Raw genomic sequence first — 13,204 nt, forward strand, 5'->3', positions numbered from 1 at the left:
AAATATTTAATGTTTATTTGTGATGCCCACATCAATTTCTCCACATTACACAAGTTTTCTGTACAAAAACGTTTCTCCCTAAAGTGTAAATAAAGTTGAGTAAGCCATTTAATCCAAGCAAAGTTTTCTTCCTCTCCCCTCTCCCTTTTCAAACATGATCAGTTTTGAGTCTGGATCCCCTTAAAGTGGAGGCCTCCAAAGAGCAATTAATCCCAGCCCTAGGAGCTGAAACAGCTCCTTTTCTAACAACAGTGTTACTTAGAGTGACAAAAGATAATCCATATGCAAATATTTAATTCAAGATGCTGCTTGAAGAACTTACTTTCCACCAGTGCTACAGGAGTATCACTGGGTTTACTTGGCACCATAAACCAGCAAGACAAAAGGACAACTTAGAAGTGCACTGCTAGAAAAGGAACTGAAATCAGCAATGTGAAACCAAAAACCAAGCAAGCACTGCCCAAAGTTAAAGAATCTGAAGTGAAATATTTGCCCCATTCATTAATACATATGAAAAACCTCTGAACTGAGGAACTTGCACCACTAACAGTTGTTTTGCTAGACAGCAGAGGTAGCCAGGTTTCTGTGCTGTGCTGGGTGACTGCACAGGGATGCTGCCAGTACTACACCAGCAAACCTCAAACTCAAAAAGCCCAAAACGTACACGTCCTAAAGACCAAAAGTTAAAGGAATTTACCATAACTCACCCCTTTAGCTGTGTTTGACATATCATCTGCAAATGGTTAAATATTAAAAGGCCCAATCTCTTTTGCACTGGACGAAGACAACCCCAGACTGTTACACTTCTATATTAAAGGCAGATTCTGATTATAAATTTGTTTTATACCCGAATTTTTAAAAAATATGTTTGGGAACCACTCAGTTTTCAGAATGCTTATCCCAAGAGCTCTGGTAAGCTGCAAGCAAACATGAATGGCAACTTGACATCAAGTACTGCACACTTGCATGGGAACGAAGGATCATGAGGCCCTCAATCCTTTATGAGTAACAAATTCAGTGCACACACACACACACACACTGTATTTTCCTTAGATCAATCAGCAGATTGCTCCATTTGCAACTTACATGGCTGCAACTTACATCACGTTCAGTGGAGTACTGTAAAAGATACTTTACATTCATATCTTTCACCCTTATAAGCCTCTTAGTTTAACCACCCATTAGTCCTTGGCAGTCCTATTTATTTTTGAGTTTTAGAGACCCCAGATTTTAACTGAAAAGCACATAAATGGGGAAAGCAGTCCCAGCAAATGCTGCTACCAAAGGCAGCAGATCACAGAACCTTTCGTCCACACAAGTGCAGAACAAACCCACAGCACTGCAGAAGAGCTGCTCCTTCATGCTTAGACCACCACAAGCCATCTAGGGCTGTGTCAGGGTGCCCAGTGGATCACGAGATACATGGAAATTCTTCTGTTAAAGAAGCTTGTTTTAAAGAACATCAGTAATGTAAATAAAGTGAACAGCTTTGAGAGCATGGCCTTGTGCAGGCAGGAGTAATTCATGCATCACCTGCTCCCGTGGGAGGCAGTTTTTACAAGATTCAGAGCTCAGCCTTTTCCAGTGGAGGTCTGGGCAGCTCCCAAGGACAGGACATAAGGAGGAATGAGAAAGCCAGCCTGAGACTGTGGTGTGCAGCTGAGATATGCTGTGCAAGAAGATGCCCTCCCTCCCCCAAGCAGGATCCAAAATTGGAAAGAGAGAGGAAGCTGGAGAAGGGTGTCTCTCTTCAAACCACCACGTGACCAGAGCTAAGCTGATAAGGTTAGGAAGTCTGAAATGACTCAATTAGCACATGCAAAAGCAGACTCACAGCACTGGCAACTATCCCCTCTTCTCTTCCTTTTCTGACCAGCACAGTTCTGTTAACTGTTAAGCAAACATTTTGTCCCAGGGTGAAGCAAGCCCTAGGGAAAGGCACTTTGACACAACATAACTCATTAGCACAAGACCATACAGAAATAGCCAAAGTCCGAAGTTACTGACTCAGAGGAACACAGCGGGACACGTAGCTGGTGACCTCATGGTCACACTGCAAAGCTTCAACTCCTACAGTTACCATGGACTCTTCTCTCAACCAGCACTTCTGGGAACTCACTGTCTCACCTAGCTGGTACACGACTAGATTTATTTCTGGCAAGATGATAAGAGTTTACTTAAAGAAACATCCTCCTTTAGGCTAAACTAGATTATGGAGAGATGTATATTAGGTAACAGAACTTTTAAGAGAAATACTGTCACAAATCAGAGATGGAAATTTTCTAGATTAAAGAACCCAAAGATCCTTTTGTATAAGCAAAGCATAAGGATATAAATACTTTTTAATCTTCAGGTTTTAGTTTGATTTTAATGAAATGTGACTCAAGCTTTGTCCCTTCCTTCCTGAATACCTCTGCAAGGCAGAAGCACGGAAGTAGCTGAAACAAAGTCCATCAAACTTTGCGGTCCAAGCGCTGTGAAGGAAACAGAAACTGGTATTTCATCTGAAGCCCTTGAGTGTGTCTGAGGTCAACAGTGTCAAAGTCTTGATGCTTCCTGAAGGCCTTCCTTAAGAGAGAGTGTATTTCTACAAGTATTAAACACATTTTCCTGCAGCTTTTAAAAATGACTTCTCTTCTTGTGTTAGCAACATGAAAAGATGAGGGTATTACCAAAGGTAATCCATTTCTCTTCCGAGCTAGAAGTCTGAGCTAGAACAAGTGGAGTTTGGAAATGGTAGGGTACATTAGTTAAACGCAGCCTTTAGCTGAGGAACACATCTGTGCTGTGCCTGTCCCGTGGCTCAGCATCCACAGCTGCTGTCCCTGTCTCTCCCGGCCAGCACAGCTTGGAAGGGCTGAGGGAGGGGAGAGCAAATAGCACTGGAGCAGATAAGCTGTGCTTACACTGCACAGATACTGGGAGTCTCAGGGAGAAGAAGACAACTTGGGGACAGAGGAGGGAGGTCGAGAGCCCAATGATGGACAAACAAAGCTCTTGCAACACCTGAAAATTCCCCTCTATAGCTTCCCAACTCCATCAACGCCCCAACTCTCTCAGGACGTAGTCAGGGCGAGCCTCCTCGTACTGCCCAGGGCACAGCGTGCCTGGATTCCCCCCGATTCCCGCTGGCCCGGTCTCAGCCCCGCGGCAGCCCCCGGACAGCGCGGGGCGGGCAGGGCCGGAGGCCGGAGCGCAGGGAGGGCCGGAAGGCAGCGCAGCCACACGCGGCGCCCCGCGGCCTCCGCCCGCCCGCCCGCCCGCCGCCCCGCGCTGACAGCGCCCGGGCCCCGCCGCTCCGCGCCCGCGGGGCCGAGCTCCGGGCGGGCCGAGGCCGCCGCCGCCGCCCCCCGGCGCCCCCCGCTCACCTCTGCCCGCGGCGCCGCCCGGCTCAGCCCGGCCGCCGCCTGGGCCGCGCTCCGCCCCCGCCGCTCTCGGGCCGGAGCTGCGCCGGCGCCGCCGCGTCAGCCCTGCGACGGGCGGGGAGCGGCCGGGCGGCACCGCGGGCAGGGCCCGCCCGGGCAGCGCGGTGGGGCCGGGCCGGGCTGGCGGGGCAGGGCCGGGGCTCGGCCCCACCCGGCCCGGCCGTTCCCCGGGCCGTTCTCTGCGGAGTCTCCGCGGGGCAGCCGTGGGGCTGCCCGAGCTGTGGTGCCAAAGGTTACACGGGCCCTCCCTGGTGCCCCGGTCTTGCCGGGACCTCGGCGCCGCCGCTGTGCCCGGGAACGGCCGCGGAAATGAGACACTTAAAAATGCCAACCTGACTTTTAAAATAAACCGTTAATTAATACCTCAGTCTGTGGAAGTGCTTCTCAAAAACCCAATTTGCAAAATAAGAAACTCAACAACCTGACCTTTTAAAATAAGCTATTAATTAATATCTAGATATATGTAAGTGCTGCTAAAAAACACCAAATTAAAAAGTTCTGCTGTTAACTCTGGCCCCAGCAGTATGGCAAAGCTGCTTCTCCTACGGGGCAGAGCTTGTTTCTCCCAAGTGCTGTCATGTGTGGGTCACCCAACATCTCTGAACCCCAGTTCCCCTGCCTGCAGCCAGGGAAGAAGGTACAGACCAGTTTAACCTCTGTGCTGCGTTGTACCGAGACATCATGGAAATGGGAAGTGTTCCAAAACCATTGCATTTTTGTTGCTGGGTGGAGAAAGGTTACACTTCCTCTCACTTGGTATCCCCTGTGAAAAGAAGCTGAAAGAATTTCTCCAAATAAAAGAAACCAGTGAAGCAGGGATGATTGGGAAACAGCCATGTTGCATCGTTTTCTGCTATGGCTTTGCACGAGGTGAACTATTTTGTGATCATGCAGTATTCATTATGCTGTGCATTCCTTCAGGAATTACAGTATCCAGGCTGTGGGTTGTGAAATGCTGTAACAAAGAAATTTTTAAAAGAAGAAGGGATAGAGAAGACAATGGGGTGATGCAACAAACAAAACGGCAAAGTCCATGCCAAGCTGAGAGTTGCTGGCTTTTATCTGTTTGTTTGAAAAAAATCCAGCCCAGCTCTCTCGTTAAATACAGCGCTTTCCTAAGCAACCGCTTGTTCTTCCTGAACAGTAAATCCAGCCAAAGATGGGCTAAACAGTTTCAGAGCAACAGGATGAGTCCTCTGGCCTTTATGAAACACACAGTAAACAGGGTGCACAGGGCAAGGCTCAGGCCATGAAGTTAAAGCAGGAATATAATAAATGGAAAGAGGATTCCTCCCCCAATCCATCTGTGTGCTGCAGAGCTCTCTGCATCTCACAGCACCTCTGCACTCGCATCATGGCCTGACCCAGGAGATCATTAGTGGAGTCTACGCCAGGCACTTGAGACACATAAATGGGAGACCAAGTTCATGAGATCCTCTTAAAAATATCGTATTTGACTTTTTAAATGTGGGCTTTTATGAGCCTTCTGTTTTTGCCTATGAGGATCAGCCTTATCGCACGTTCCTGCTTCCTCCCTGTCCATGAGGGCTAATAGCAGATCTTTAAAAACTGGAAGCTGAGATTCTCAGATGAGTAAGATGCCTGTAAACACCGAGGCTTTATGGAATGCCTGAAAAACATGAGACTTGTGAAAATGAATAAATAAATAAAAGCCAGACTTGGCAACGCTGACAGAAAGGACTGAATACCAACTGCATTACGGTAACATTTTTGTGGCCAAACTTCCAGCCTCAATGTTTTAATGATGGCAGCCTTTACTGCATTTAACAGAAGCCTGGATTTGATTCTTTCATAATAAAAGGGCTTTTGAATGCTCTGTAAAGGCAGTTTCCTGACTTCATTGATCGCTGACACAAACACCAGAATTAAATCTCCTACATCTTGAGCTAAAGCAACAATCCCATTAATTTGGAGAGCAGTGGGCTTGTACAGGAAGCAGTTGCTGGAAGAGGACATGTAGCATGAACTGAACCAGTTGGCTGTTCTCTGCATCTCATGTCGCCAAGCAAGAACAGGGCCAAGGTAAATCTCCATATAACCATGTTTTATTTGGAGGCTGCTAACAGCCAGTCTGAGTTCATGAAGGAATGTGAATAGCCACATCAGGAAACTCAGCAAGAGATTATTCGAACTGGCAGGGTTTAAGAAGGAAAATTAAATTTGCTCTTTGTTGTCCCTGCCTGTTTTTCCATTTCTGAATCAGAATAAAATGAAGGACCACTCCAGAGAACTTGGACATTCCTTCACACAGCTTCGAGTTGTGATGTAAAGACTATGCTGGCAGAAATTTCTCTAGGTCTCAGCACATACTTTCATTAAATACCTGGAAAGGATTGTTGTTAAATTACAACAAAGTAAAAAAGCTTGAAAAAAGGTGCATTCACAGCAGGTGAACTCTAACCTGAACATAACTATGTACATAACGATGGAATGCAGCTACTCTTTGGCCTGTGCTTTGGAAGTCTGAAGTTTTTTCAGGCCATAAGAATTTTCTTGACGTTAATCCTTCTATGGCACAGGGGTACAAGAAGTGGGAAGGAAGCAATATTATATCAGAGGTACCCAAGCTCCCCTGAGAGGAAACAGCCCCACTACATAATCTTGCCTCAGTACTTCCAGCCCCTGCCCAGTTAATGAAGAGAATCTTGGTCAGTTGGAGAAGCTCTGCCCCTGCTGACCCTCCCCATGGCCACCCCTTGTGGTCACACCCTGCCCAGGATTCTGCTGCTTCCACCCCTACTTGTTCACTTATTCCTCCCAGGACAAGTGCACAGCAACTTCTGAAAAGATCACTTCAGCGTATCCCAGAAGTGAATCTTCTAGAATTTAAACACTGATTTCTATATCACAATAAAGTGAAAATGGCATTTCTTCTTCCCCCAAATTCAATGGACTAGATAAAGATTAAGTCTTATATTACTACAGCCATGGAGTTGCCGATTTTCCAGCTGCACATCATAGTACATACGAGTTACCCCAAAGCAAAGACTGTCCATATAATGTATGCCGCAAACTCGAAATTGGATTTGCAAAGTGACCTGGTTAAAAACCCCCAAACCCATAACATTTTAAAGGCAGAATTCTGATAGGTTGTTTAGGGTGACTCCATGGCCTGCACAATTCACCCACAGCAACTTCTGGCAGAGGTGGGGGTGAGGGCACCTCTGACATTTTTCCCACGGCAGGTTGAGGCTTTCAGTTCCTCCTCTATGATTATAACCCAATTACATAAATACAGGCAGAGCTTTTAAAGCACGAAACCACCATGACTTGCACATTTACTCAGCTGCATTTAAAATATCTGTACTTTCATAATTACAACATTGACAATGATTTCAGACGGAAGGCCAATTTTCATGAGTGACAGAGGATGCTTAGTGATGGAGAATGTGGTGCATTGACATCAATATTCTGCTCCACTACAAACTCCTGGAGTGAATCCCCATATATCTGGCATTTCAGGACAGTGCTTCTCCTACAGTGGTCACCTCCTAGCCCTGGCTGCAGGACACAAAATGCTGCCTGTCCACTTTGTGTACAAGTCAGAATAGCTAGGGCCAGCCTCAAGCAGTGAAGTGCAGATACCCAGCGTTGTGCTGAGGAATGAAGAGCTGCACAGCCCATCAGCTCTCTTGTGGCACTGATGGCTGCCCTCACACAGATGGAGTAGTGAAGTCCCAAGCGATCCTTGCTGCTTTTCAGTGTGTTCTCATATCTCACTCGACAGGACACAGACGGGGCTGCTTGCCTGCCCTGCAGGTATGTTTTGAAAACAAACAGATTGAAGTCAACAGGCCTGAGATATAACTGCAAAAAGGACTGTGGAAGTGAAGGAAAGGCAGCCCTAACATAGTGTTTAGCTTTGGACTTGCAAAATCCATGATTATATCTTGCTGTATGTCTGCACAGACCAAAGCTCACAGAGACCACTTATAGACTACGTTTAAATGAGCGATTCCAGGTACCACAGGCAGTGTTGTCATGGTACCAACACAGGCAGCAGAGTCCAGTTCTGAAACCCAGAAAATATGCAGGTAACCACTGCTGTGCTCTGTAGCTCACTAGCTGCTCAGCAGGTAATACAAAGCTAGTTCTAGGTACAATTCCACATGTTTATTTAAGCAGTGAAGCCGGCGGAGGAATTTCTTGCTTCCTGTCACTCTCTTTTGCTCCTGCATCTCTGTTCTCCTGTTACACCACTACAGTTATCCATGAGGCTCACTGGAAAAAGAATGATTGAATTTATCCACGTGGAGAAAACAAACAAAGAACCTCAAACAAACAAACATTAAGCAAAAAAAAAAAAAAAAAAAAAAAAAGAGGAGAAAGAAGCAAGCAATACCCAACAATTTTTCTCTAGAGTTGCATAGGGACCACCAGAGGCAGGGGCTGAAATGGTCAAGGCTGGAAGCATAGGTGGCAATCTCCCCTGAACATGTATAAATGGCACTAGTCCAAATGGTGTTACAGAAAGAATAAACACAGTTTTTTCTTTTCCAGTCAGCTGCCAATATTCTTCATTAAAATATGTTGGTTGTGTTCTCTCTAGCAGTGACACACCAGGGACAAGATCTGGAAGAAGGCTGCCTCCTGGAAGTACTGCTGCTGCACAGCATCCTACTGGTACATTTTGTCTTTTGCTTGGCAGCCAGACGTGGGACTTGCTTTTGACACTGTGCTGGCTTTCACTGATATCAGATTGTGAGGGGTTGTTTCATCAGAAACAAAAGAGTGAAATGGAATAAAGAATAAATTAGAAGAAGGACCAAGCTGTTGTTGCAATTCCTGCAACTTGAAAGAAAAAGAGGTAAAAACCAGCAGAGATTGATTATCATCTTCCCCAAAGGATACTAATTACCAAACTCTTTCTAAAGCAGGATGTAGCTACAGTTATTGCAGCACCAGAACTGTACGTGGAGAAGGATACAGAACATGCACTGTAGGACAGAAATGAGGACGTTTCAGTCAGTGAAAATCTTTATTCTCAGGAGAAGCTGGAGAAGCCGAGACCATCTTCAGAGAGAAATGAGAATGCTGGAGGGGCCTTCCTACATGTTCTCAGGCCATTGAAAAGCAACTCTGTTTATGGATTTTTGTTAGCCTGGGAGAATCCACTAGGAGAAAGTAAGGTCAAATGGGGCATTCAAAATGACATAGGCAAGGATGTCAGCCTCTCCCAGTGTCCTATGGAGACATTTATGCAATATCATCTGTAGCAGGGCTGCCATACCTAAGGCTTTTGACACAGAATGAACTTTGCTTTTCAAATCAGAACTGACAAATAAAATAGATTATTCATCTCTATGGAAAGGAAAGGGAAAAGGAAAGGGAAAGGGAAAAGGAAAGGGAAAAGGAAAAGGAAAGGGAAAAGGAAAGCGAATCTAGGCAGTGTATTTGGTGCCCTGGCACTTACAGGAAATGTTTGTGATGACAAGTTTTTTTATTCAGACCTGCGCCCTTTTTCTGAGTTGACATTAGAAGGGAAAGGAGAATGCCCTAACCCAAGCTAGGGGCCACTCCAATACAGAAACTATCATCTTATAAACACAGGCATGGCCTGATTTAGGTATTTCAAGAGATGCAGAAGATCAGCAGTTACTGTCAGCCTCTGCCTCAGAGGCATCTTGTGTCCTTGGACTTTTTAAAAACTAAGCAGATAATACCCTGACCACACAGAGGGATCTGAAAGTGTTCACACACAACCTCTGTTTCCATGCAGTCCCTGGAAGAGCTGTAGAAAAAGCCATGGTGCCACTGCCAAAAGAGCTGAATCTCTTTAATCTCTGCTGTCTTTAAAACTAATGTAAACTCTCACATTAGAATACAATGAAAGATTCCTGAGCTGGGCTGAGGTGAATAAGGAACCTTGGTAGTTTGCATTTGAAAGGTATCCAGTGTTACTGGCCTATGGCTAGTGACTGTAAGCACTTGAACTTCACACTGATAAATGTTGATGGTTTAAGATAATGGATTTTGTTAGTGGCTGAGTCTAAAAAGGGAAGACAGGTTTCATTAAAGGATTCCTTGTGACTTTGAGTGTACAAAAAAAACCCCACCAAACAACTTCCCTCCCAACAACAACAAAAAAAAACCAACAAAAAAACCCCAAAAAACCAAAAAACCGCCAAAACAAAAAAAACACCCACAAAAAAAGAAACCAACCCCAACAACACAAAAACAAACCCCAAGCAAAACCTGTGCAATGTTACCAGAGTTGTTCTAGGACAAGAAATATCAGAGATCCTCCTGCGCTGAAATACAGTGGTATTAACCAAAACTGACTGTGTAAAAGGAGACATCCAGTCTGACCTTGCTGCCAGGACTTCTGAAATGAACAGCAAAGTATATCCTCCTCCAGTGGCAAGTCATCAAATCTAGATTAGATGATAAATCTTCAGGAGAAGAAAACATTCCTTGTCCATTCATTATGGACACACCCAGACAGCTCCTACAAATTAAAGATGAGGGAGATGAATCTGCCGTTATTGAAAAACAGTTAAACAGTTTCTCCCTTTCTTCCCTAATTTACCATCAAAGACAATGGAGAGACATCCCAATCCAGACTCTAGAGCTCTTTGAATGGGGACGTGGTGGGACATTTCAGGTGGTAACCTCTGGACCCAGAAGATACCATCTAAGGCAGATGTTTACCCTCCTGTACAGTGCAGTCACTGGCAAAGCCCAGCCAAACCCTGATAATCAGGTAATGCCCTTTTTAAAAACAGATTTCATCTCTCCTGTACAATGAATATTTTCTTGAATTATGAAAATGTTATGCCTATTGTTTTGAACAAAATCCTGACTCATCCTTAGTTGACCTAGTTGACATTTTAGTAATTTCTCACATTTCTGCATTGCAGTGCTATTACTATATACCTACAATAATGTTATAAAGATCAAGGGCTTAACTTGTTTCAAGAAGGATACCTGTAAATATTCCTACAGGCTTTTATGGATAGTGATCCAAATTCTGTGCTCACTTTTCTCTGGGTAGGAGGGAAAGATGTTCATTTAAAGCCTGTTGGATAATTATTTTAACTTACATTTCTTGAACACTTATTTGTGGTCCAGAAGATAATGTGATTTAGAATCTTACAAAATGTGTTAAGTTGGCTTAAGAAGAGCCACATAATGATTCCATCTAGCTAACATGTTAAATTGGAATAAAGTTGGATTAACTCACAAGAAGAAAAACCACTAAATACTCCAGATTCACCCCAGTGACCAGTGATTCACCCCAGGCTGAATTTCTGTTCAAGGAAGATTTTCAAAGTTACTGAAATTCTGGCTGTTGAGCAATTATTCATCTGCTGTTCTGAAGGACATTCTTCACATTCCCCACTTCTACTTCGAGCTAGTAAGTATAAAAAAAAGAAAGAAATAAGCAAATGAAATATTTCAGCCTCTTACCAAAATACACTAACAGCTAATCATAATGCAGTCCAGGAAGGTGCACTGCCATAATGTATTCAATAATGTGTTAAAGTTCCCATTGCAGGGAACAAACAAAATCTATTGTAAGAGATTTCTAGATAGACCCCAATTAATATCACTTACAGGAGGTCTTGCTTGTCTCTGTGAGGCCAGACCAGCTGGGGCAGCCTGTTGACTGACTGCAGGGATTTTCATCCAGCTCACAGTCAATGAGCAGCTGCTGCTTTTGGTTATTCTCTAGGGCTCACCTGTGGAATTTTCCTTGGATGGAGGCTCTGACCACCCAAAAGTGGCAGGCAGGTTCTTGGGCTTCTTTGCTGCTTTCCTGGCCAGATGATGGTAGTTGTATTTAGAAGAATGGGTCAAGTAGTGCAGACAACAGTGGGAACTGGGACATGTTTTTCCACAGGAGAGTTGCAGAATAAAATAATGCCACTGCTACAGATTCTAACTCCAGTCTTTTCTAGTTCAGATGGTCTTTAAGCATGGTTGAAATGCCTTGTAGCCTTCATACTATGAACAACCTACATTTGAAAGCTTTTTCAACAATACTGTTCCCTCTTAGAAAGGGGAAGGAATCTCAGAGTTTAGGACTGAGATTGCCTCATGTGGTGACATACTGTGATTTAGTTTCCAGTTGGTAACACAGGAATAATAATTCCCTAGACAAGGGGGCATCCTGTGAAGATGAACATGTTTTAGGCATTCAGTTAGCAGAGATACCATGACTGAATGCACAGCTACCAGAAATGATGAGAGGATCTTGCAGTGTTATGTTGTCTGTCCCCTTGTCCCAATATAGTGTCATGGTAGGTGACTTCTAACCCTCTCCTAGACTATATTTACATGTGCCCTATTTACACAGCCTCGTTTCATGTCTAGATTTAATGTTTGATACCCCTTCTCAGGACTCACCTGCATAAACAAATCTGTTTTCACACCTTCCCTCTAGTTGCTTGAGATTCTTGAAGAGCAGGCTTCCTTCCCTTTTATCATTACTCAGAAGTCCTCAAACAATTTGCTCTCATCGATCTGTCAAGGCAAGCATACTCAGATGAGATACTTCAAACAGTATCTTCTTCCTTTTCCTCCTGCCTGTCCTCTCTGAGCAGTCTGTACATATAGAAAACTGTAACTAGCTGATGCCTTCAAAATGCATGTCTAAGTCTCTGTTAAAATTTGCCCCCCTGCTCTGAAGCCGAATGAGTTGCAGAGCCTCTGAAAGGATAAGGCCTTGACTACTGGAGTTTTTAAAACTATGCATTCCTTTGATCCCTTTCCCAATATGCACAAAATACTAAAATTCTCTCCTGGATTTCATTACACATAAAAAGACATGAAAGTGCAATTTGCTCCTTAATCATCAACAACTACCCATCAGCCTTAGCTCCAAGCTAGACCATTCTGGCCACTATAAGAAATGGTTTTGAAATTTCCATTTCCAGATTGCCCTGGCAGGTATAACTGTGACTTTGCAAACAGCTGCAGCCGTGTGTGCTAATTGCTTTCCTCTAAATTATTTAGGAGACGTTTTTGACTGATGAGATTTCTCACAGCAGCATGTGCTAACCATTGGCAGTGGGCTCCTGAAGTGGTGGGAACTCCATCACCTGCCGAGATGCAGAAAAGCCAGCTGTTAGCAGGCACTGCATCCCCCCTGTGCACTGAGCTGGGAGGGCAAGCTCTACCTGCTTTCAGCTCCTTTTCCAATGACTGCTCAACAGAAATTTATGTGTAAGCATTATATCTGCACATAACACACACCCGCTACTTTTGGGATTAGATCAGAGAATACTGGAGACTGCCTAATTTAGATAGGGCAGAATATAGGGTGTCAATGACCTGTGGAAGACAATCCATTTCACTAAACAGGACTTTTCAAGCTCTGGTCCCAGAGGCAGCAGGGATTCTGTAAAATGCAATTAGGACAGCTACAAATCAATAGGCTTAAATTCACCCCATAGAAGGTAGCAGATTTACTGGAAAATTTTTACAAGATACATAAACTGAAAAAGAATGGAAAACACGACTACAGAGAGAACAAAATATTTATAATGACCCACCATTTTACCACTGCTTTTTCCAGGAGGGCTTATCTCTCTCATCCAGCTAAAAACTACTTTAAAAGCTATGTCTGAAGGTAACCATAAGCCCAGTCACTTAAATAAAAAAACTTGTATTCCAGGGTCCAGTAATTTATGTCAGTATTTTTCCTTTCCCTTTCAGATAGGAATAACTGATAGGGAGAAGCAGTTAGAACCATGTTGGGTAGAAGAAAAACTTCTTGTCTGGGGTTGTAGGAGTAGCCAGAGGAATGAAGCAAA

General features: G+C 44.2%; 1 protein-coding gene and 1 long non-coding RNA gene across 3 annotated transcripts in view; both read right to left on the reverse strand.

The window, feature by feature from the left end:
* The window catches only part of SENP5 (SUMO specific peptidase 5), a 41,267-nt gene extending 37,794 nt beyond the window's left edge, over positions 1–3,473 (reverse strand). For both annotated transcript variants that reach the window (XM_088170462.1, XM_014871567.2), the window contains exon 1: positions 3,369–3,473. The gene's annotated coding sequence lies outside the window, so the exon portion shown is untranslated. The remainder of the gene's footprint in view (positions 1–3,368) is intronic.
* A 3,243-nt stretch (positions 3,474–6,716) lies between these two features.
* Positions 6,717–13,204, reverse strand: part of LOC148222685 (uncharacterized) — a 122,323-nt gene continuing 115,835 nt past the window's right edge. The window contains exons 3-5 of the long non-coding RNA XR_015805595.1: positions 11,796–11,912; positions 9,756–10,800; positions 6,717–7,667 (exon numbers count right to left, since the gene is read on the reverse strand). This is a non-coding gene — a long non-coding RNA (uncharacterized LOC148222685). The remainder of the gene's footprint in view (positions 7,668–9,755; positions 10,801–11,795; positions 11,913–13,204) is intronic.

This window comes from Sturnus vulgaris, chromosome 10 (genome assembly GCF_052056855.1).
Source record: "Sturnus vulgaris isolate bStuVul1 chromosome 10, bStuVul1.hap1, whole genome shotgun sequence".
Lineage (NCBI taxonomy): Eukaryota > Metazoa > Chordata > Aves > Passeriformes > Sturnidae > Sturnus > Sturnus vulgaris.